The sequence below is a fragment of the Pteropus vampyrus genome, unplaced genomic scaffold (assembly GCF_000151845.1).
Source record: "Pteropus vampyrus isolate Shadow unplaced genomic scaffold, Pvam_2.0 Scaffold93, whole genome shotgun sequence".
Lineage (NCBI taxonomy): Eukaryota > Metazoa > Chordata > Mammalia > Chiroptera > Pteropodidae > Pteropus > Pteropus vampyrus.
Genome location: NW_011888874.1, coordinates 2,928,811 through 2,953,131, shown reverse-complemented (window position 1 = coordinate 2,953,131; position 24,321 = coordinate 2,928,811).

Genomic DNA, 24,321 nt, shown 5'->3' with positions numbered 1-24,321 from the left:
CACCCAGCTCACAATTAAGTGCATACTAAGTGCCAAATACTGTTGTAATTGATTTACATGCATTATTTTATTTAATCTTCATAAGAACCCTAAGAGATAAATACTACTATAATGGCCATTCTACAGATGTGAAAGTTGAGGCTTAAGAGAGTTAAATAACTTGACTAAGGTCACAGCTAATAACGATCAGAGGTGGAATTCTCATCCAAGTGTGGCGGACCCTGTCTGCTGTTTCTAAACATTAGGATACACACCCTGTTTGGCAAAAGGTTGTCAAGAGACTGTGTTGCATGTGAATTCATTTTGAAAATTCCCACTGTGTCCACCCTGGCAAAGCCTCGACTTTATTTCATCATTCAACGAGTACATTTATGAAGGTCCTGTTTGCCAACGAGCATGTGAAGCCCTGGGAAACCGAGATTGAGCAACGGAGACAGGCGCCCTGTCCTCATCGAAGCCTTCTGAGGAGAGAAGAGGACAATCAGATAAAACAACAGCGTCTTATCACCGTACTCCGTCCCCCATACTGGGAAAGCACGGGTGTCACCAGGACACTTAGCAGGCGCCTCTGTATCAGTCCGCAGTGCTCGGAGTTTATCATTTTTAAGGTGCATAGAATGTTGCTTTTTTTTAAACACTCAAATAACTACTCTAGGTACTAAAATGATACAAAGATGGTCTCTTCTCTATAAAAAACGAAACTTAGTTATTAATAAAAGAGAAACACAGGGTAACAGCATTATAACAGAAATATTAAAGAGGACAAATAAAAAGTAATGTGAACAGAGAAAAGAAAAAGGGAGCCCTTGATTCTGCACATAGGAATTAAAAGCCCTTCCTGACAACTGACCTGGATTTCATTTATTCCACAGAGAAACTCTTGAGTAGGAATGGGAAGCAGGAGATCTACCTTTTATCCCCACGCTGGCCGTCAGAAACTTGGTGGAGTAATTTAACCTGCCTGCACCCTGTTTCCTTGTAAAATGAGAGAATTGAATAAGATGATTCTATTTAAGGCCCTGTGACTCAGACATGCCATGACACCAATATTTCAAGAAAACTGACAGTCACCATTGTCCTTGTTTCTTGATATGAAGGTTTGAGGTCTAACTACCTTTTTATATGATAAACTTCTACTCTGCTTTGATTAGAAGGACTCTTGTTAAATCATTTCTAGAATTTCTCAATAAGTCAGTATTTTAGCATTTTAGGTTGTTTAGCCTTCAATATTCCATGTCTGGAGAAAAAAAAAAATCTCCCTTTCCTATCTTAACTGCCACTAATCACTCAATCAAAATTAATTAAAAGATAAATAATTTGAATCCATATAGAAATAAAGATTCTCATTTTTCTGAAAGTAAAGGAATTCATAGAAATTCTATTAGTATTGAAGCTATAAAAATCTTTCATCCTACTTAGATCACAAATATATAAATATGTATAGATATCTACATATCTATATATAGCTATATCTCTATATATTTATTTATCTGTTTATCTATATCTACATCTATATCTAATTTATCTATATCTATATATCTCTATCATCTCTATCTCTCTATCTCTGTCTGTATCTCTATCTCTTAGTTGTTCTCAACCAGGGGATGATGGGCAATGTCTGCAGGCATTATTGGTTGTCACACTAGGTGCTCCTGGTATGTAGTGAGCAGGAGCCCGTAATGCCAGTCAACATTCTACAACACACAGTTGTAGGAAAAAACTCACCTGCTCTGAAATGTCAGTAGTGTTGGTGTTAAAAAAACTCTAGTTTAGATGGTACATGTAGTTTTAGTGGAAGGCTATTATTCTAGACTATGACAAATGCATAAGATTTGTCACTTTTTTTTCTCTAAGTTTATTATTTGAAAAGTTCTGACTTTGTTCCCTCCTTTTTGCTTTTGAACAAAACTCAGTGTTGACCCCTCTTCCACTTTGTTCTCACCAGGTTCATAAAACTAACCTGATTGCCACCACCTGCTACCAAGACAGGAAGGAGAGGATGAGAGGATATGACCCTTGAGGAAGATTCTAGAATAACCACAGGAACCTTAAGCTAGATGATTATTTTCAGCTTCTCAAGTCTAGACAAGCCCAGGTAGCTTTATAACTCACCCAGTGAGGGTGAGGCATGCTGGGGGCAGTGTATATCAGTGGGGGACACAAATCCCAGAGCTGGAGGTCCTGGGTTCAGACCCCCCCATTCTGCTCCCTTTCTGTCTAGACTTGGACACATGCTTATACTTAACTTCTGTACCTCAGTTTTGTCCTCTTTAAAAGGGGATAACAATTGTACACGTACCCAAGAGGTTATTGTGAGGGTTAAACGAGCTCATATCTGCAATGTCCGGCACCCAGGAGCCCTTGGGTACAAGTGCGAGCAAAGCCTCCGTACTGGAGCAATTTTGTTCATTTTGTGGCCGTCACTGGCTCTCAGCCATTCTCAAAAACTTTCTAAGAATCAACGGCACCAAAAATAATGTTACTTTTTCTCCTTTGAATTTCAGATTGTAAGTTATCCTTCCACCTCTCAGAAAAATTTAATTTCAACATTGTCTTATTAGTCTCACATAACATTATATAGTCTTCTACTCTGGGCAAATGAATCAATCCAATTAATTAATTAAAAAAGAAAAACAATTTCTTAAAACTCATCCATAGATTCGCAGAAGTCACTGAGAATTTTAAAACTTGTTCAAATAGTGTGTAATTCTTCAAGCTATCATCAGGGCTAGGAGGGAATCCTGCATTTAAATCTCTAGTTAATCTGAGCTGAGAAGTCCTACATAATTATTTAACATACACTTCTCAGTTAATAAAGCTGTTAGGATGGTGTGTGGCAGAAATGGAAGGGCCCTTATTGGTTTCCCTGCAAAATAATGGGGTTAGCAAAGCAGATACCACTAACTCCCATGCTTCTTACTCCCAACTTTGTGATTAAATCTTGCTGATTTTATGAAATAATCTAGGTGTTGACAAGTTCATCTCAAATAACCATAGACTCAAATCTCAGAAACAAATAAATGCAATATTAACCCAGGAGGAGCTTATCGATGAAGAGCCTGAAATAATGTGCCTGAAATCATTTAATGGGCCCGATAAGAAGAAAAGAATCAGCAAATGAATTCTTCCCTTTTAAAAACAAAAACCAAGACCCTTAAGTTGACCCACAAAATAGTTGTCACAAAAAATGTTTTACAAAGAAATTAATACAATACTTCAGTTTGCTAGCACTTTTACTTCACTATCAATCTTTTTAAGCATTACTAAATAAAGCATCATTTCCACAAATAAATACTTGGAACTCAACTTTAGCAGTATAATGGGTTACTTCCATTAAAAAGATTGGTCTCACTAGTGAAGGTTTCCCAAATGCAAGCATTTTTTTTTTTCATCGTTGCGGCTGAAACAAGAATTTTGTTAATCCTTTCTAACTAGTCCAGCCATATGTACATACTGAGAATATATTTGATCATCTTTTCTAATGAGAAAGCACTGTATTCTGAACATGTTTGTATGAAGTAAAGTCAGCCTTTAAGGAGGTGCAAAAAATTCTTTCATTGTTTTAAATAACAGTGTCTAATTAGGCCAGCTATTTCTCTGCCTGCCCTCCTGAGAGGGTTTGGCTATATTTTGTCATAGTTTGAAAATGATCCCAGTGGTACCAGCCTGTTTTAATAAGGAGATCTATTTCAAGAGGGGTGTGGCTTCATCTGTGATTGGCTAGAATTAGTGGGTCAGCAAGGAGGCAGCAAAGGAGCTAACGAAAAACCCATTTTTGATGACAGATGAAAGCAGTAACCTTATTTAAAATATCTTTAACTTCCAATTATAAGTTAAAATGTACTGAGCATGTAAGTCTTTAGACTCCTGAAGGCATCACAAATTTTGATTATGATAATCTATTATGATGTAGCCTTGAGTATAAGTACTTTCGCCTTCTACCTAAAATGTGATTTTGACATGACTGGGAATAGCTAGTGTGTTAGCGGGGTTGATCTCCAAGAAATCTACAAAAGATCTAGGATTTCCTGGGTGGCCTCGTATACTTAGGTAACAGGAACCACTCAAGAGGAATTTGAAGCGGAAGAAGGACCCATCTTAGATGCAGCATGACGTTTGGCAATTCTCCTTCCGCCTCAGCCTACTTACAGCTATAGTGAGCCAAATGATCAAACATGAAAGCTAAAATCCCTATCCTAAAGATCCCTGCCCGATCTAGCCCTGCCTCCCTTTCTGGTCTTATGTTACCCACCCTCTACATGCTCATTCTTTAGGTTCTAACTTCATCATTTCTCGGATTCGCCATGCTCCATCAGATAACAGAAACTTTACTCTTGCCGTTAATTTAACCAAAACCTTTTTCCTTGAGCCTTGCCACAACTCCCTTCCTCACCCTTAAACACACTCCCTAGGGATTCTTAGAAACACTTTCACATGGAGGAAAATGATGTTGAAGAAAATTAGATTCTGGGTCAGTAGTTAAAGAAAAGCACTCATAAAACTTGAGCTTCTCTGACCATGAGCTCCATCTGTCCACCCCGCCCGCCGCTTCCAAGTACTCAAGGTCTGACAAACTGGGGCTGTATTTTTTTTTTTTAAATAAGATTTATAACTTAGAACTCTTTCTCTCTTTTCTTCTTTTCTCTCTCTCTCTTTCTTTATCACTTCTCATCCAAGTTCTAATCCCCAAACTGGTTTCCTTAATAAATGATTGCTATAGAATCACTGCATTCAACAAGTAGGAACTTCAACAAATTCAGTTAAAGGTAGAACATGAGAGTGTGAACGCTCATTTATGGGATTTTCAGATTTAAGGTTGAACATTAGAAATCATATAGGTCAAGCTAGGAAAACTGAGAACCCAGGAAGTCAAGTCACTTGCTCAAGAGTTGCACATCTAGTTGCTGAAATTCAGGCTGACATTCAAAGGTTAGTTCATTTGTACTTCTGGCTTTCAGTTTAGAGGAAGAAAGAAGGGTGAAGTGTCACTCTATGGAATTAAACTGAGTTGACCTATAATTAAAAATCAAAGTCATGCTACCCAGACTATCTACTCTGCTTAACATTCATGACTGTCACAAGTGTATCTCATAAATTACAATTATTTCTCTGGCCCCAGAAATCAATTTGGTAGATAGATGCACCATTTACACACAGAATTCCACTTCCACATTTAGCAGAGGATTAGGTGTGAAGGACAGGGTTGAAAACAGCTAAAGGGCATCCATTGAGGGAAACAAATTACATATGATATTGTGTATCCTACTTTTGTATCAACAATCATCTTTCATTTTTCAAGCACATTGCATGTAAAGTGGGCACTATGAACCCCCTGCTCCACAAGCAAACAACAGAAGCTTATCATATGGCAAATGATGGCTACTCCCACCTCTAAGTTACCGCGGGCATAGTCAGGGTGCTTCTCAAGGATTTGTTAAATATCTATCAACACCTCCTGCAGGGATTGCTATAAAAAGGAGATAATGATAAAGGTACCAAGCTTCTCTTCCTTTAGGGTTTGATTCACAGGGGGTAAAACTTGTAGATGCGTGGAAAAAAATAAGTAGCAAGAATTTCTGAGAAACTAGGTAATTTTTGACACTTGGAAACTTATTCATTCATTTATCTGTTCATTCATACAAGAAATATATGTAAAAAAAAAAGTCTGTAACATGTCTGATGCTCATTTGGGCCCTAGAAATTAGATTCAGAAACCGTCAAAAGGAACTAGTAAAAGGACTAGTTTATGGGTGGGCAGGAAAGAAGGAGCACAGCTCTGAGACTCTATGTTAATAACTTAAGAGGAAGGTGGCTGAGTCAGGGAGTCCTTTCCGATATGTATTTCTGCAGGGAAGTAAAGAAAGGACTCCCTGACTCAGGCCACCTTCCTCTGTAAGAGAGAGAAGGGGAGCGGGGGGAGAGAGAAGTACCCTGTGTACGAGCTGGAGAACCAGGAGAGCCAGTAGTGTTATTCAGTTTGAGTCCGAAGACCCGAGAACCAGGAGCTTCACTGTCTGAGCGTAGAAGATGCATGTTCTAACTCAAAGAGTGCAAATCTTCCGTTCTTTCTTTCATTCTGTTCTGGCCCTCAAGGCTTTGGATGATGCCCACCAGCACTGGCAAGGGGCATTGCTTTCTCAGTCTATCCATGCAAATGCTAATCTCTCCTGGAGACACCTTCACAGACACATCCAGAAATGATGTTTTACCAGCAACCTCTACATCCTCTTAGCCCAGTCATGTTGACACATAAAATTAATCATCACGCTTGCCAAAATGGTATAATTTCTAAAAATATATAAATTTATAACCTTTCATATATGGGATTTCACAAAACAATGGCACTATTTTTTTGTACCATTTTCTGAAAACATAATCAGCAACTGTTCTTTAATAATTTAATTTTGTGGAAATAATTCTCGATTCAGACTTTCTCACTTTGCATCCCTGTCTACATGACTTTATTTAATTAAGCCCTCTATATCTCAGTTTCCAAATCTGCAGTGAAGGGATCAAAACAAAACCCTATGTAAATGCATATTAAACATATATTTGCATAAATTCAAATATATGTATATACATACAAAACTAAATGAGAACAGTCAAATTCGAAATAACATTTTAGAAAAGTTAAGCTTATTCAGGAAATGCAAGATTAGTTAATATTCTAAAATCAATCAATATGATTTACTATATCAGAAAAATAAATAAAAATTATATGGTCCTCTCCATATTAGCAAAAAAATCAATCGATACCCATTAATTTAAAAAAATTATCAAACAAGGAATAGAAAGACAAATATTTAGTCAAAATTGCACTGGATGTCCTAGATACTTAAAAAAAGAAATTAAAAAAAAAAAGATAAGAACTGGAAAAGAAAAAATTAAAGGGCTATCATTTTCATATGGCATAACTGAATATATAGAAAATTCAACAAATTCAATTAAAGGTAGAAAATTATAGGATGAAAGATCATCTAAAGCAGTTCCTACATGGTAGCGAATTAAAAAACTTTTAAAGTTATCATCTACTGTAGCATCAAAACATCAAATACGTAAGGAAAAAATCAATATGTGAATGATTTCTGGGAGAAAACTACAAAACTATTCAAAGAAATTAGAGAAGACAAATATACCGTGTTTATACGCTGGAAGGCTCAATATTGTAAAAATGTTGATTCTCAACAGATTATTTAATACCTTTAATAGTCCCCAACCAAAACCTGACAGGAATTTTTGTGGCAACTGAATTTTCTAAAATATATATGGAAAGGCAAAAGGCCAAAATAGTGAAGATTAAAATTTTGGAGAACTTGCCCTACCTGATATAAAGACCTTACTGGGATGCAATAATTATATTCCATTCCGTTCCATGTGCTGTTGCCTGTTTCCCATAAAAGTGCCAGAGCAATGTGATGGACCAAAGGATATTCCTCCAAAATAAATTATGCTGAAGCCAGTTGTTAAGATGGGAAAAATATGCATTTCACTGTCTATCTTAAGCCTCACGTAAAAATCCATTCCAGATAGATTGAAGACCTAAATTTGAATAATAAGCAATGAATCTGTAAGATAAAATAAAATCTCATCATGATTATAACATGATATTCAGAAGGCAAAGTAAAGTGACAGTCATCACTTTGCTATACTCTGAAGCCAGCACAGGGCATCAGGCACTGGGACAGTTCATGTATAGTGTCATCTACCTGCCAGTTCACCTAGTTAGCATGGGGCAGTGACCAGACCCTCAGTTCCTTCTGCCCTCACCCGTTCTCCTCCACCAGCATCTTAAAGGCATGAACCAAGTACATGACTAGATCCATAGCCAGTATGAAAGCAAAGTCCAGATGAAACCTTGTAGAGTTGCCTCTACCTAACAATCACATAAACCAAAGCAAGTGACATGATCTTGGAGAGATTTCAGAGATAAACTCTATGAACAAGGTTTTGAAAGATGTAGTGTGGTGATCCTACCACATCCTCATTCAGCTTGCCTATTTGGCCTGTGCAGAAAACAGATGGGACTTAGAAAATTACAGTGTATTACTGTAAACTTAATCAGGTGGTAAAATCCAATTGCAGCTGCTGGTCCAGATGTAGTATCATTACTGGAACAAATCAGCACATCCCCTAGCATCTGACAAATGCTCCTCTCTCCTCTCTCTCTCCGCTCTTCTCCTTCCCCTTCCCCTTCCCCTTCTCTTCCCTTCTCTTCTCTCTCTCCCTACTTAATAGAAAAGCCCATCAAAAATAATTTATTTTCCTTTGGCAAGACCAGCCATGCAGGACCATATTAAATCTCCAGCCCTGAGTCATAAACTAATCTACGGGGACTTCTATGGCATCTTCATTGGACAGAGCATCATTACATTAATAATCCATTACATTTATGATATCATGCTGATTAGGCCAGATGAGCAGAAAACAGCAACTACCCCAGACCTTTTGGTAGGAGATATGCATGTGAGAGGAAGGGAAAGAATCTCACAAAAATTCAGACACCTGTCACTTCAGTGGGATTTCTAGGGGTACAGTGGTGTTTGAGACATGTTGAGATATGCTTGCCAAAAGTGAAAGAGTAATTGTTCTTTTCTATCATTAGAAAAGAATCAAAAAGTTAGTGTACCACTTTAGGTCTTGCAAAACCATGAACTTTGGGCATGCTACTCTGATCAATTTACTGAGTAGCCTGAAAATCTGCCAGATTGAAGTGGGTCCCAGAAAAAAAATTTTTTTCAGCTGCCCTGCACTTGGACATGTGACCCCCACATGTGCTAATGATATCAGACATGTCTATGGCAGAAAAGGATGCTTTACGGAGACTTCGGCAAGACCCTCTAAGTAAATCACAGTGCAGATGTTTAGGATTTTAGATCAAAAGTATGCCGTTCTCTGCAAAATATTATTATCATTTTGAGAAATAGCTTCAGTCTTACTACTGGGTCCAAGCAAAAAATGAACATTTGATCGTAGGTCACCAAACTGCCATGAGACCTTGGCTACCTCTTATGAAGTGGATGTTGTCTGCCAATCAAACCATAAAGTTGGACAACACAGCAACATTTCATTGTCAAGTGGAAGTGGTATGTACAAGACTGAACTCAATTGTATCCTAAAAGCAAATATGACTTGCATGAGCAAGTGGCCTGTATATCCATAGGCCATATCTCTACTGCATTGACTCTCCCTTCTCAACCTTCCCTCATGGCCATATTTCCTGATAATCAGTTGACTGGAAAAAAATGGTCTATTTTAAAGATGGGGGTATCTGCACAGGCCAACTCTGAGGTGGCCCTAGAGAACAGTGGTCAAGGGCAATCCTCCAGTGGATAAAACTTTGAGCTACGCACCTGGTTGCTTTTCCTTAAGGGAGAAACAGATAACCTGGGGTATGCATCTATTCTACTTAATGGACAGTGGTTAACAATTAGATGAATGGTTGAAGACTTGGAAGGAATATAATTAGAAAATGGGTTCTGTTAGTGGGCACAGATTGTGAAGATCTTCATGTGAAGGCTCTCCAAAGAGTAACCTCAAACAAGAAGACTTGGATGAGCATACAGACAAGGTGACTAATTCTGTGGAAGTCAGTGGGGCAATCAGACTCTTCCCAGACACTGCTGTCCTAGGTCAACAGGTCCATGAACAAGGTGGCTATGGCTTTAGAAATAGAGTTTACGCTTCAGCTTAAAAAGATAAACTACCGCTCACCAAGGTCAGTCTGATAAAAGCCACTGCTGAATGGCTAAGCTGCCACTAACTGAAACCAATGCTAAGCCCCAATTTGTACCATTCCCTGAGGAGAATATTCAACCATATGGTGCAGGTTGATTACATTGGACCATTCTATGATAAAAGGAACAACACTTGGTTCTCTCTACAATAGACACTTACTCTGAATATGAATTGATCTTTTCTGCCCATAATGCTTCTGACACCATAATTTAAGGATTTATAGAAAACCTTATTCACCATCATGATATTCCACACAGCTTTGCTTGTAATCAAGGGATACACTCTCATTCTCATATAGTTCCCCAATCATACCATCTCCCCATCATCCTGAGGCAGCTGTACTGACAGAATGCTGGAATGACTTTTTGAAGACGCGATTATGTCATCAACTGGGTAAGAACACCATACCTCGTGGGGCTGAAATAATGTCCTCCAGAAGTTAGTATATGCTCTAAATCAGCCACTTATATACAGTTGTATTTCTCCTAGCCCAAAACTCATTGGTCTAGGAATCAATGACTAGAAATGGGAGAGGACTTGACTCATTATTAGCTCTCATATTTCTCTAGCAAAAATTTTGCTTCTGTCAGAGTTTTTCCATGGCAATTACTACAGCTGATCCTGTGCCCACAGCATCAAGATTGGAGATGAAAAGTTACATAAGCTGGTTTTGGCTTTTCTTAACAGTTTAGAGCTTTTCTCAAGGGTTCCAGTTTTTCCTGAAGGGTTCTAGTTCTTCCCTGTGAATTCTAGTTTCTTATTGTTCTTTTGCAAATTTAACATTTCTTTCAGAAGATGGTCTGGCTGAATTAGAGTAATTTGGGGGGTCTACACTAGACATAATGGCAGCATCCTCAATAGTCTGCTCCACTAGCTTCAATAATTGAGTAAAATCGATAATGACTATAATGAGTCTTTTATTATTTATTATGCATAGTTGTTTGGTATCTCTGATAAAACCTCACTTGATAGGCAATTCTTTGTCAGTATCTACTAAAACTGAACATATGCATGCCGTATGAACTAGCAGTCCAGTCCTAAATGTCCACCACAGAAACAGGCATCTATGCACACAAATATACATGAACAAGAATGCCCAAAGCTCTTATTCATCAGATCCCCAAACTGGAAAAAATCAATGTCCCTCAAAAGTAAAAAAGATAAACTCATCATGGTTTGCACATCAACGAAAAGAAACAAACTTCTGCTGTACTCAGTAACATAGATAAACATCAAAGTATATCACTGAGAAAAAAAGAAGCCTGACATAAGAATGCATATTCACATAAAATTCTCTAATCAAATGTAAAATAGTGGCTACTGTTGGGAGTCGGTGATGCCTGGAGATGGTACAAGGCGTTTTTTGAGAGTTGCCAATGTTATGCTTGGTTTATTCACTTCATATATATTTATTACATTGTACACTTAAGGTTTGTGTGCTCTATTATTTGCATGTTATACTTGCACAAAATAATTTAAAAACAGTATGACAAACAATAATAAAACATTCCTGAAATGGAACCACAGAAGATTCCAAATAGCCAAAGCAATCTTGAGAAAAGAGAACAAAGCTGGAGACACCACACTTCTTAATTTCAAATTATATTTTAAAGCTATAGTAGTCGAAACACTACAGTATTGACATAAAAAAAGACACATAGATCAATGCAACAGGATAGAGAGCTTAGCAATAAACCCAGGCATGTATGGTCTACTAATTTATGACAAAGGAGCCAAGAGTGTACAATGGGGAAAGAACAGTCTCTTCAATAAAAGGTGTTAGGAAACCTGCATAGTCGAATAAAAAAAATTAAGTTATCTTACACCATGCATAATAATCAACTCAAAATGGATTAAAGACTTAAATTTAAGACCCGAAACCATAAAATCCTAGAAGAAAACATAAGAGATAAGCTCTTTGGCAGCAGTCTTTGCAATGATTTTTTGGACTTGACATCAAAAGCTAAGGCAACAAAAGCAAAAATCAACAAGTGGGACTATATCAACCTAAAAAAGCTTCTGTACATCAAAGGAACAAAAATGGAAATACAACCTATGGAATGGGAGAAAATGTTTATAAACCATACATCTGATATAAAATTAATATTCAAAATATACGAAGAACTCATGAAACTGAATAGCAAAACAAGCAAAAAACAGTTTGATTAAAAAATGGGCGGGGGAACTAAATAGACATTTTTCCAAAAAAAGTCATACAAATTGCCAAGAGGTACGTGAAGATTTGCTCAACATCACTAATGATCAGGTAAATGGAAGTCAAAATCACAATGAGATACCTCACACCTGTTAGAATGGCTATTATCAGAAAGACAAGTAATAGTGAGTGTCGGCAAGAATGTAAAGAAAAGAAACTCATCTCGTGTAGTTGGTGGGAAGGTAAATTGGTAAAGCCACTATAGAAAAACAGTATGAAGTTTCCTTAAAAAAATAAAAATAAAACTAGCATGTGATCCAGCAATACTACTTCTGGGTATATATCCAAAGGAAATGAAAAAAGGATATCGAAGAGACATCTGCATCCCACTGTTCACTGCAGCATTATTTATAAGAGCCAAGATATGAAAGCAACCTAAGTGTCCATCAATGGATGTATGAATAAAGAAACCAATGCACACACACACACACACATACATACAAGACCTTGAAGGCATTATGCTAAGTGAAATAAACTAGATAAGAAAGACAAATACCACGTGGCATGGAATCTAAAAAAAAAAAAAAGTCAAATTCATAGACACAGAGTAGAAAAGTGGTTGCCAGGGGCTTGGAGGAGGGTAAATAGGGCGAGTTTGGTAAAAGGGTACAATCTTTCAGGTATAAGATGAATGAGGTCTGAGGATCCGATATATAACATGGTGACTATAGTTGATAACATTGTAATGTGTAATTGCAATTTGCTGAGAAGAGAACTTAAATGTTAAAAATAATAACAATAATATATACCTATCTTACAGTCTGTGAAGATTGAATAGCATAACTCATGCTTAGCATAAAGGTTTTATAACTCTTATGTAGTATGACTTTGTTAATATAAAACCAGTAATTGAAATTAAAATATCATATATAGCTAGGTAGGCCATGTTACTTTGAGAAGAATGATTATTTTACAACAGAGGAAAAGTTGGACCTAAACCCATAACATCAGAAGCACAATGTCCAATGTTTATATAATATTACAACTTGACATTCTAATGTGTGAGGATATTTTACAACAAACACAGGGATAGAGTAACTGTGGTTCTATGCAGGAGAGTGTATGCCTGACCTCCCCATCTCAATTGTCCTCTGCCACAGCTCTCTGTATGTTCTTCACAGAACTCCAAAAAAAAAAATGTATTTTGCTTATTTATCACCTAACTTGTCTCATTAGTATGTAAGCTCATTAGTATGTAAGCTCCATGAGGACAGTTACCTTTTCTTTTTTTTAAAATTTTTCTCCAGTACTAAGGACAATGAATGGCACGCAGTAGGTTCCCAATAAATATTTATTACGTAAAATGATAAAAGAGCATGAATGTCCATGAATTAGGCACAGAGAGTTGGCAACTGTGGTGTGTGGGTCAGCCATCTTGACACATATGGCATTCACAGCTGACCTCTACCCTGGTCCCTTTCCTGTAGAAAGCCATCCTGCCACAGTTAAATCATAGCTCTGTGGAGTTATAAGGGTGATTGTTTCAAGGTCGCCACTTTCTGAATACTTGACATTTCTGATACGATTGCCCTTGCACTTAATGAAATGACAACACCATGAATCCCTTCCAAAATGAAGGTGAATAAATAAATAACTAATGAAGGGGCTACAGTCCAACTAATTATGATCACAACATCAGAAAATTTATGTTAATAAGAAGAGTGTGTCATTTTGCTTTGCATTTATTCATAATCTGGAAAATGGTGACAGGAAATCCTTGTGTAAGAAAAAAAAAATCTCTCTAATAATCAATGAGACATAACCACCGTAAATAATTTAAATTCCATCAAGTAAAAACAAAGATTTAACTGAGTTTTGCCAACTAGGCTTGGGGCACTTAGACAGCCCCACGGCAGATGGGAACTGTCAAAACTCATAAACATTCAAAACTGTAAGACACGACTTTCAGATGACAGAAACCAGAAAGAAGAATTTATGCAAATCGATGTGCCCAACACACCTTATTTAAAGAGAGCGCTTGACAGTCAAAAGAGGAGACAGTGTTAAAGTTGTACCTTTGGACAGATCTCAGGATTTAATTAGTCAAATATAACTGTTTCCTAAGTGAAGGCTCGTCTATTGATAACCCTTTTTTAAATCCATTAAAAAACAGTTTTCCTTCTACTGATCTTGGTGCTAATTCTATGCCAAATTATGCTTTTTTTTTTTTTTTAATCTTTCAAAACTTCTCTTCATTGAAGCCAGTGACAGAGTAAGGCAACTGAAAAAAAATCTCACTAATAGATCTGGCCAATTTAATTTTAGGCAAATCCACTTGAAATGGGTTTTGATAGCTATATGCTTGTAACTATAAGAATTTTGCAGGTTAATATGGTGGTGCCTCTGGAGTTTCTTAACTGGAGTTAGTGGATCGGGGTATAGGACAATATATTTGCATAGCAGGTTTGCTGCTTTTACTGAGTTTGTACATCCGTTTGGTGTCGCTGTTGACAAATGCTGATAGAACTGTAGAGAAGGGACAATCCAACCACCACCAAATGTTGCTCATGAGACTTCTGTGGAAATGTGGACAGTAAAATAACAGATATACATGACACTTAATCATTTCAAAAAAATGCTTTCATATAAATGACCTTATTTGTTTCTAAAGTTAAACTTGTGACGAGGGTATTTTTATTGGTCCCCTGTGCAATGGAAGAAACTGAGGGCCAGGGATGTTGAGTAACTCATTGGGAGTCCCATTCACAGCAAACGTAGGACTCGAGGACCAGAATCTTTTGGTTCTCCTGGTCTTTCCTACATACCTTATTGAGGAAAGAATCAAATTCATCTTCTGAAAACATCATGACGTTCAAAAAGAAACTGCATGATATCTATCACTACATACTCAATGTAGACTTTCCATACAGTGGACAGGCAATGGTACTGTTATCACTATCATGTGTTTCCCAGAGGAAATGGGATCCCTTAGCCCAGACTTTAAATTTGAGTAGGAGCTGGGTGGGAGAATGGACAGTATGTTCCAAACACAGGGAATGGCATGTACATAGGTCTAGAAATGAGAGACTGTGACACAGTCGACTGACTGAAATAAATCCAGTTTAATCTGAGCATACTGAGGGCCTGGAGAATTATGGCGGATGGGACAAGTGGAGGAAAGGTCAGATCATGGAGGACCTTATAAATTGTTTTTTAAAGTTTAGATTTTACTCAAAGAACGATAGGGGAGCTTTCTAAGAAGTTTAAATTCATGTGCACTGACAAGACATTTAAAGTTTTATGCAATCCTAAATATAAGAGAAGGTCTACTTTGGAGAATGTTAGAATCTTTTTGGAAACCTGCCAATGAGTAAAATCACAAATGGCCAGATGGACCTTAGAAGGAATAAGATTTTTGCTCTAGGCCAACATAAATTTCATTCTCAAGGTAATACGAATGCATACAGACGTAATCGGTCCTACGGAAATTAATAATATAACAAACCTATGGGTTTTTTATAATGCAGCTGATATATTTCTATTTGGGATAGATTTTAATTTTTTTTTTTTTTTTTACTCTAATTGGTTCTATAGACTAAATGGACTTGGTTATTTAAAATAACTTTAAATAATCTCCAAACCTGGGCAAGCTCCCCTAGGCCATTAGAAGATAAGCTATTTGCATGCCAGACCGCAATGTTTAGCATATGGTCCCTAACATTTGCATAACTAAATTCTTAAGAAAGTATTTTCAATGAGATGCCTTTTATATTTGCCTTTCATCTATACACCTAAAATGTGCTTCTTTATCAATAGATTACCTCCTTATACATTGTCCTAAACTAATATTTTATGTTATTTTTTCCTGTACAAATAATACATATTTAGTGTTGAAGACAGAAATAAGCAAAAAGAAAAATATTAAAATCTCTCATAATAGGCAAATTTTTTGTGTTATTTTTTACAAAAAAGAACTCATATTCCATATCCTAATTGGTGGTGGTTATTAATATTTTTATTTAATCACATGCTATAACATTTTAACATGATTATTTATATAAATATATTTTAATAAGTGTTGTACTCAATATTATGAACAAAATTTTCTTAACCAATATAAGTTTTGCTAGATGTCTAGATTGCTTTTTTTTAAAATTATAAGTAACATTAAAATTTATAATTTAGGATTAAATAACATCTAGCGATATAATAAGAATAAACATTTAATAGCCACCAAATATATTTGTCATGCCTAAATCTATTCTGCATTAATACAATCCTTTGGTTATATATCAGCGTTCGTAGATTAATAGCAACAATTTAATTATTTTTTTAAAAATTGCATTTGTACACACTTGTGGTCTTCAAATACTAGGGCAAACCTCTGAAGTCTGTGTGAATTTCCACGGCTGACAAAAGCAATCAGTGCAAGCAAAGTAACCTTTAACATTGCTTTCAGAGCTAAATAGACTCAAGAAAAAATGTTTTTGTGAAAACAGTCACTCAGTTATCAGCATAGAACATCTTGAACTTCAGGCAGGTAGGATATTTCCCTAAAAGACGACCCTAAAACTACAGCTAGAGGAGTAAACAAGCGGTCTGAATTGGATCTAAGTGGGCAACTTCAGTCTTGGCTGAAGACTACATGAGCCTCTCTCCATGGAGAAACTCAGCCAATGGTCACAATGACACACATCTGCAGGCGGTGATCCAGAAATATTACCAAGTCAAAGTATTAAGTCTCAGTGACCTTGACCAAATGTAGTGTCCAAATTTAGAATCTGGTCTCTTAAGACTACCTGTATTTGAATCAGAACTTCGCCTCTTCCCATCTGTTTGACTTTGAGCAAGTTCTTTGGGCCTCAGTGTCCACAGGAAACTTAAGAGCATTTTACTAGGCTTGTTGGGAGGCTTAAATAAAATGATCCACATAAAACATTTAGTTTAGTACCTGACTTATAGTGTATATTTGGTAAGTGAGTGTTACTGATTTCTTGAATTTGTAAACCTAAGTAGGAGCAAGAAACAAATGCCAACTCTCTGTCAGGACCATTTATCATTTCTCTCACTTGTTACCAGTTCAAAAAAGAGTGAAGAGAAGGTGTATCAAACCTTATTTAAAAGAGGAGAAGGAGGTGAGGACAGGAAGAGGAAGCACATTGATGAGGTACAACTGCATTTAGATACATACTATTACCAATTAGAATGTAAAATGTTTAAGAAAAAAGGTAAATTACAGATGGTAAAATAATGTTGTTTAGAGCAGAAGTACCTAATGCCTTAAGATAAATCACAGTATACAAAACTACTTTCTTCCAGAAAACAGAATATCAATTTGAAGGTGATCTTTGGTAATTTAACATTTCTAGGTCTTGTCATTTGAAAAGTGAGAAATGTAGTTAATTCTTTTAAAAAATTTAATTATTTGTAATACCTATAATTTTATGAAACAATATTAAATAGGATAAATTCCTATAAAAGCAAAAAATTGGATCTCCTTTAAGAAACTGTTTACTAAAAAGTGGTTTTACTTAAAGAAAAATAATTTTTTTGTTTGTGCAAAAATCACTGGAGCTAAAAAAGGCACTAATTTAAAAGAAAATCTTCATCAAGGGGAAATGATAAACAAGAAAATATTTCCATTTTGTAAGGAAACAAACAAAAAAATACTAAAATTTTCTATCTGAAAATAGGCTGTACACATAACAGTGAAATCCATGTTTAAATGTGCTTATTGCTCTTGTATATAGAATAAATACATTCTCATTGCCAGCAGATCTATCTGGGAAGTGGAAAGAAAAAGATGGTAGCTCAGAGTTCTAACCTATTATAAAAGATCAGGTATCAAATCAGTAACAATTTACTCTTGCAGTGATTAGAATTGGTATGGAGTGGTACATTTCTTTGTAAAATAAAAAAACAACGACAACAACAACAAACTTTCTTCTCTAAATGTAAAGTATCTTTGAAAAAGTAAAATCACTTATGATCACCACCTTTCACGAATAATCAATCACTAGTAACGGTTTTGTATGTATACTGCAGCCAGCTTACTTATTCTCTTCCTCTCTCACACACATTTTTTGGTTGTAAACTGTTAGTTCTATTTTTCATGTAATCTTTAAATTACAAATAATTTGTTAACTTAAGGAGAAAAGGAAATTTGAAATAAGAAATCAAGTACATGTTTCAGAATACTCAAGGGTAAAAGAACAGCTGGGTATCAAGACATACTGGAATCAAGAAGTGATCATCAAAAACCCCCTGCCCCCAGCACCCTTTAATCTCTTTCTCTGAGGCTGTTAGTCCCATGTCTACTTCTTTCTGAACAGCTGCTTTTTTATTTCTCTCACTGCTTTGGCTTCCTCACAGCTCTGGAGTTTAAATGTTCCGTTCTTGTTAACCATTTGAAAATTAACACCTCTTAGATTGCATTCCAGAATCTTGGAAGAAAGAATCTTGACTGTGTTGGTCTTAAGAGTTACGTATGGCATGCTGCAGTCTTCAAGAAGAGGGGCATTTGGGCTTAGTTACAACATCATGTTAGTCCAGTGTGTTGTGGACATCTTTTGTGTTGACGAATATGAATCTACACCATTAATTTAGAGACTTCATCACAACCCCACTACACAAATCTTACTTGAATTCTTCAATTTCCTTTTGGTACAATATTTAGAATGTTTGAGAATCTTCGTAACCACATTATTTCTCTAGGAATAATCCTTATTAATGGTTCAAAGGGTTTGCATATATGTAGATTTTTCTTTTTGCCCAATTACTTTCCAGAACATTCTCATCAATTTTGTGCTTAGCTGGTGGCCAATGATGAACGGAAGACCTTATTTTTCCAGTCTCACTATACAGTAAAGGTAATTTTTGCCCACAGAAATGCAAGGTTTTAAGTGAAAAATGTGCATAAGTGGTAACCATTTACTTTTCCTATGTTCTTTTACTAAAGTACAATAAATATAGATCAAAATTCACCCTTTTTCTGCACAGTTTAACAAGTTTTAATGAGCAAATGTAGTCACATAACCACCTCTACAATCGAGATATAGAACAGTTCTGTGACTCCAAAAGAATTCCCCCTAGTCCCTTTGTGGTCAACCTCTTTCCTACTCCAGCTGTGGGCAACCACCGATCTGTTTTCTGTCCCTAATGTTTTGATTTTTCCAGAAAGTCATATAAATAGAGCAACACAGTATGTAGCATTTGGAGTCTGAATTATTTCTTTTAACATAATGCATGTGAGGTTTGTTATGAGTTGAACTGTGTCCCTACAAATTTATATGTTGAAGTCTAATCCTCAGTATCTCAAAATGTGACCTTATTTATAAATACAGTCATTATAGATATTATTAATTAAGTCAAGATGAGATCATATTGGAACAGGATGGGCCCCTAGTCCAATATGGCTGATGTCCTTATAAAAAGAGGAAATTTGGACACAGACATGCACAAAAGAAGAATGCCATATTGCCATGTGAAGATGACATATCAGGGTGATGCTTTTACGAGCCAAGGAATACCAAAGATTACCAGCAAAGCAGCAGGAGCAAAGAGAGAGGCATTCTTCCTGACAGCCCTCAGAAGGAACCAACCGTGCTGACATCTCAGGACTTCCAACCCCAGAAGTGAGAAGATATATTTTTGTTTAAGCCACCCAGTTTGTGGTATTTTGTTATGACAGTCCTAGCACATTGATTCAAAGTTCTCCCATGTTATTACATGCTATTGCCTGTTTGTTGTCACGGCTGAATTTTATTCCATTGGATAGATGTACTACATATTTTTCATTCATTCATCAGTTGAAGGGCATTTGGGCTGCTTCCAGTTTTTGAGGGTTACAAATAAAACTGCTCTAAACATCTGAGTACGGATTTTGATGTGAACATAAATTTTCATTTCACTTAAACAACTGGGAGTGGCATTGCTGGGCCACATGATAAGTGTATGTTTAAGAATATAAGACATTGGCAAACTGTTGACTAAAGAAGCTTCCCCATTTACATTCCTACCAGCAGTGTATGAACACTTGCTCTGCATCTTCACTAGAATGTGACATTATCATTTTTTTTCTTTAACTATCTTATAGGTGTAGAGGGGTGTCCCATTGCTGTTTTAATTTGCTTTCCTGTGATTATTAATAATTTTGCACATCTTGTCATGTGCTATTTGCCATCCCTGTATTTCCTTTGGTAAAGGGTTTATTTAAATTTCATGCTCATTTCTTTGACTGGTTGTTTTCTTATTGTTGAATTTCGAAAGTTCTTTATATCCTTGAATGTAAGTCCTTTATATTTGACTTGCAAATATTTTCTCTCAGTCTGTGGCATGCCTTTTCATTTTCTTAACTGTATCTTCCAAAGAACAGAAATTTTTAATGCAATAGAGTTCAATTTATCGAATTTTCTTTTATGGATCATGCTTTTGGTCTTTAAAATAAGAAATCTTTGTCTAATTTAAGGTCGCAAAGTTTTTCTCATCTATTTTTTGCAGAAATTTTATGATTTTTAGCTTTAATATTTAGGTTTATAATCCATTTGGAGTTAATTTTTAATATTGTGCAAGGTAGGAATTGAATTTATTTTTGTTTGTTTCAGGGTTTTGTTTTGTATATAGGTATCCAATGGTTTTAGCATCATTTCTTGATTTGTTAAATGTTAAAATTTTGGCATCTCTCTTCATGTTAAATATTGGTCTACGGTTTTCTTAAAATGTCTTTATTTGATGGTGCTATCAGGTCAATAATGTAAGTTGGAAAGTATTTTCTCCCCTTTAACTCTTTGGAAAAGTTGGTATAGAACTGTCATTATTTCCTCTTAAACGTTAGAAAGAATTCGCCAGTACTGTCATCTGTGTCTGAAGTTTCCTTTGTGAGAGTTCGTGACTACAAATTTAGTTTTTTTGATAGATACAGGCTTTTTATGTTATCTATATTTATCTATCATTTCTATATCTTTTGTGTCTTTCAAAGAATTTTTCGATTTCACTTACATTATAGAATAAATTGACATAAATTTGTTTATATTTCTTTATCACCCTTCTTCATCTCTGCAAATTTCACAGTAATCTTTCCTCTGTCATCCTGATAGTATCAATTGGTATCTTGTCTTTTTGTACTGATCAGTGTGACTAAAGATTTATAAATTTTATTGATTATCTCAGGGAAACAGCTTTTGATGTCATTGGTTTTCTCCATTGCTATTGTGTTATATGTCATTGGTTTATATTCTTATTTCCTTTGTTCTGCTTATTTTAGGTTTCAATTGCTCTTAATATTTTAGTTTTTAAAGATGCTATAAATTTTCTGGATGTTTTTATTGCTATAAATTTTTTCTCTATGAAATACTGTGGCTGCACAATACAAATTTTGATATATTTTTTTTTATTTTCCGTTCGAAATACTTTCTAATCTTCCTTTTGATATATTCTTTAGCTTTGGAGGCTATTTAACTATATCTTTCTATTATTGATTATTAATTTAATTTCATTATGACAATATTTTATATTATTTTAATATTTTTAAATTTATTGAGACCTGTTTTATGGCTTAGAATGTGGTCTGCTTTGAAAATTTTTGTGTGCGCTGAAAAAATATATATCCTGTTGTTGGGTGAAGTGATAATTTCTAAATGTCACATAGGTGAAGTAAGTGATTAGTATTCAAATTTCCTGTGTCCTTATGAATCCAATTTTCATTGTTCTTTTTCAATTGATTATTGAGAGAATGGTGTTGATATATTTGGCTATAATTGTGAATTAGTTTACTTATTCTTTCAGTTAAGACAGTTTTTACTTTATGAATGGAGGTTTATTATTAAGTACTTAAGCATTAATAATTGTTATGTTCTCAGGATTAACTGACCACTTTATCCTTATAATTTTCTTTATCACTAGTAAAATCTTTGCTCTATGCATTGTCTAACATTATACAATCATTCCAACTTCCCTTTCATTAGTATTAGAATGGTATTATTTTCTATCCTTTTATTTTCAAATTCTTTGTGGCATTAATTTAAATTCAGTTTAATACAGGCAGCAAATATTAGAGCCATGCTCTTTTACAGGATCTAACAAATTGCCAATCTTTGCCTTTTAACTGAGGTGTTTAGACCATTTATGTGATTAATGGCATGGCTGGGTTTAAATCTATATCCTATTATTTGATTTTTCCTTGTTCCATCTGCTCTTTGTTTCTTTCTCTTTCTCTGCCTTATTTAGGATTATCTTTTGTGATTTAATTTTATCTCCATGATGGTTTATTAGTTCTAATATCCTGTGTGTGTTTGTTTAGCACTTACTTTCAGAGTTTCTGGTATATATCTTCAACTTATTATAGTCTACCTTCAAATAACATTATACTACTTTACATATAACTGAATATTTTCTTTTTACCTACCCCGGCAATTTTAATATTGTCATAAATTTTACTTCTGTTTTATTATAAACCCCACAATGCACTGTTATTACTTTTTCTTAATTATCTTTTAAACTTATTTTTAAAATAAAAACTTAATTTTATGTACCTATATGCTGCTAATGCTGCTGCTCATCATTCTCTTTTGTAGATCCAGAATGCTATCTGGTATAATGTGTCTTCTGCTTAAGGAATTTCTTTTGACATTCTTATCGTGTAGGTCTAATAGCAATTTTTTCATCTTTATATCCTAAAAAAATATTTTACTTTGCCTTAGTTTTTGAAAGGTTTTATACTGGATAGAAACTCTCAGGTTGACAACTTTATTTTCTTTCAGTACTGTAAAGATACTGTTCCACTGTCTTCTGGTTTGCATTGTTTCCTAAGAGGAATCATTTGTCATCTTAATCTTTTACTCTATATGTATCATGTCTATTTTCCTCTAGCTTATCTTAAGATTTTTAACTTGCTTATTTCCCACTTCTCCATATCACCGAACTTCATTGCCTATTGTCTAATACCTGAAAAACATTGTTTTATATATTTTTTCCAAACAATTAAAAATTTGTTTAAGATTCCAAACTCTATAATGTAGAAACTAAAGAGCTTTTACAGTGCACACATAACTGTTGTGTAAATGAGGCCACACACAAAAATGTGTTTCTTTTAGTAACTAAAAACATTTGATTCAGTAAGTCTGTAAACATTCCTTATGTTGAACATCTATTTGGATTTTAGGTCCCTGGGCTTGAAATTAAAAATGAGGTTATGTGATCATTTGCAATTCAAATACAATTAATATTACTAACAGGGACAAAGTCTAAAATCATCTGAATTGAATAAATTGTCATCTTTTATGAGTGCAAAGCAACAAAGCTATAGAAAAATTAGATCAAATTTGAGCATGAATATTATCTCTGCCTATAAATCACTTACATGTATGTCAAAATTTTTATGTGTGCCTTCAAATTATTCAGCATACACAATTATAAGAATTAATTTAGGAGATGGTGGAAAAATACACAGACCTATAAGTGTTTTTTCTGGTGTATTTTTTTTCCCCTTTTGATCAATAGTTTTTAGGTGAAATGGTAAATTAACTTCGCTTAGTGGGTGATTGAAGAGTTTCATAACTTTCATTTAGGAATTCCTTGGGTTATTTTAAGAAAAATTTGAGACAGATAAGTGAAGCTAAGCTCTGGAAGGGAAAATCAAAAGACAGTTTGATCCCAATCAGGCACATTCTGAAAGTGGTTTGGGCTTGTTTAAAATGGGTCTAATGTACATTTGGTTCTGAAATATAACAGTATCTCATGTCAACCTTTCCTTTATCAGACTCAAACTTTTTTGATCTACTCTGAAAAAGTCTAGTTATGTTAACATTCCACATCGCTATAAAAGAATGTCTGCCAAAATTAGTGGTGAAAACACTACTCTAAATTTAGTGGATGTTGAGTTTACCTGAATACAATTACCTGAATTATATTGATTCAGAAGTAGACAAGAGATCAAGCTTCATACCATGTCAGATTACCTTAAACAAGTTGTGTCCCATCAAGCAAACTGAATGAATTAGTGAATATCATACACTAACAAAAATGAAATTACCTATAAAACCAGAGGTCAAATTGGGAATTATAATATTGCAAAGAACACCTATTTGAACTTAGAAAATTAAGAATTGTGAGAGCTACAAGAGACGCTTTATGATATCGTATCTTAGTTAATAATGCCATTCATGGTCGCCAAGGCAGACAAATAGAAGGTTTGTCTACAACACTATTCGATACTGTCTTCTGTGTTTTCCTGTTTCTCTGCTAGAACTGAATAGTCAGTATGATTCATGCTTCTTTCAAAACAAAATTCGACAGATCTGGGGATATTTATTACCTTTTTCAAGAATGTAGAAAGCACTAAATGATAACATTTCTGTTAGCTATGGTGGCAGAATTATGTATATATATCTAACACTTTTTTATGTATAACAGGAATTACTTAATTGCATAGTACT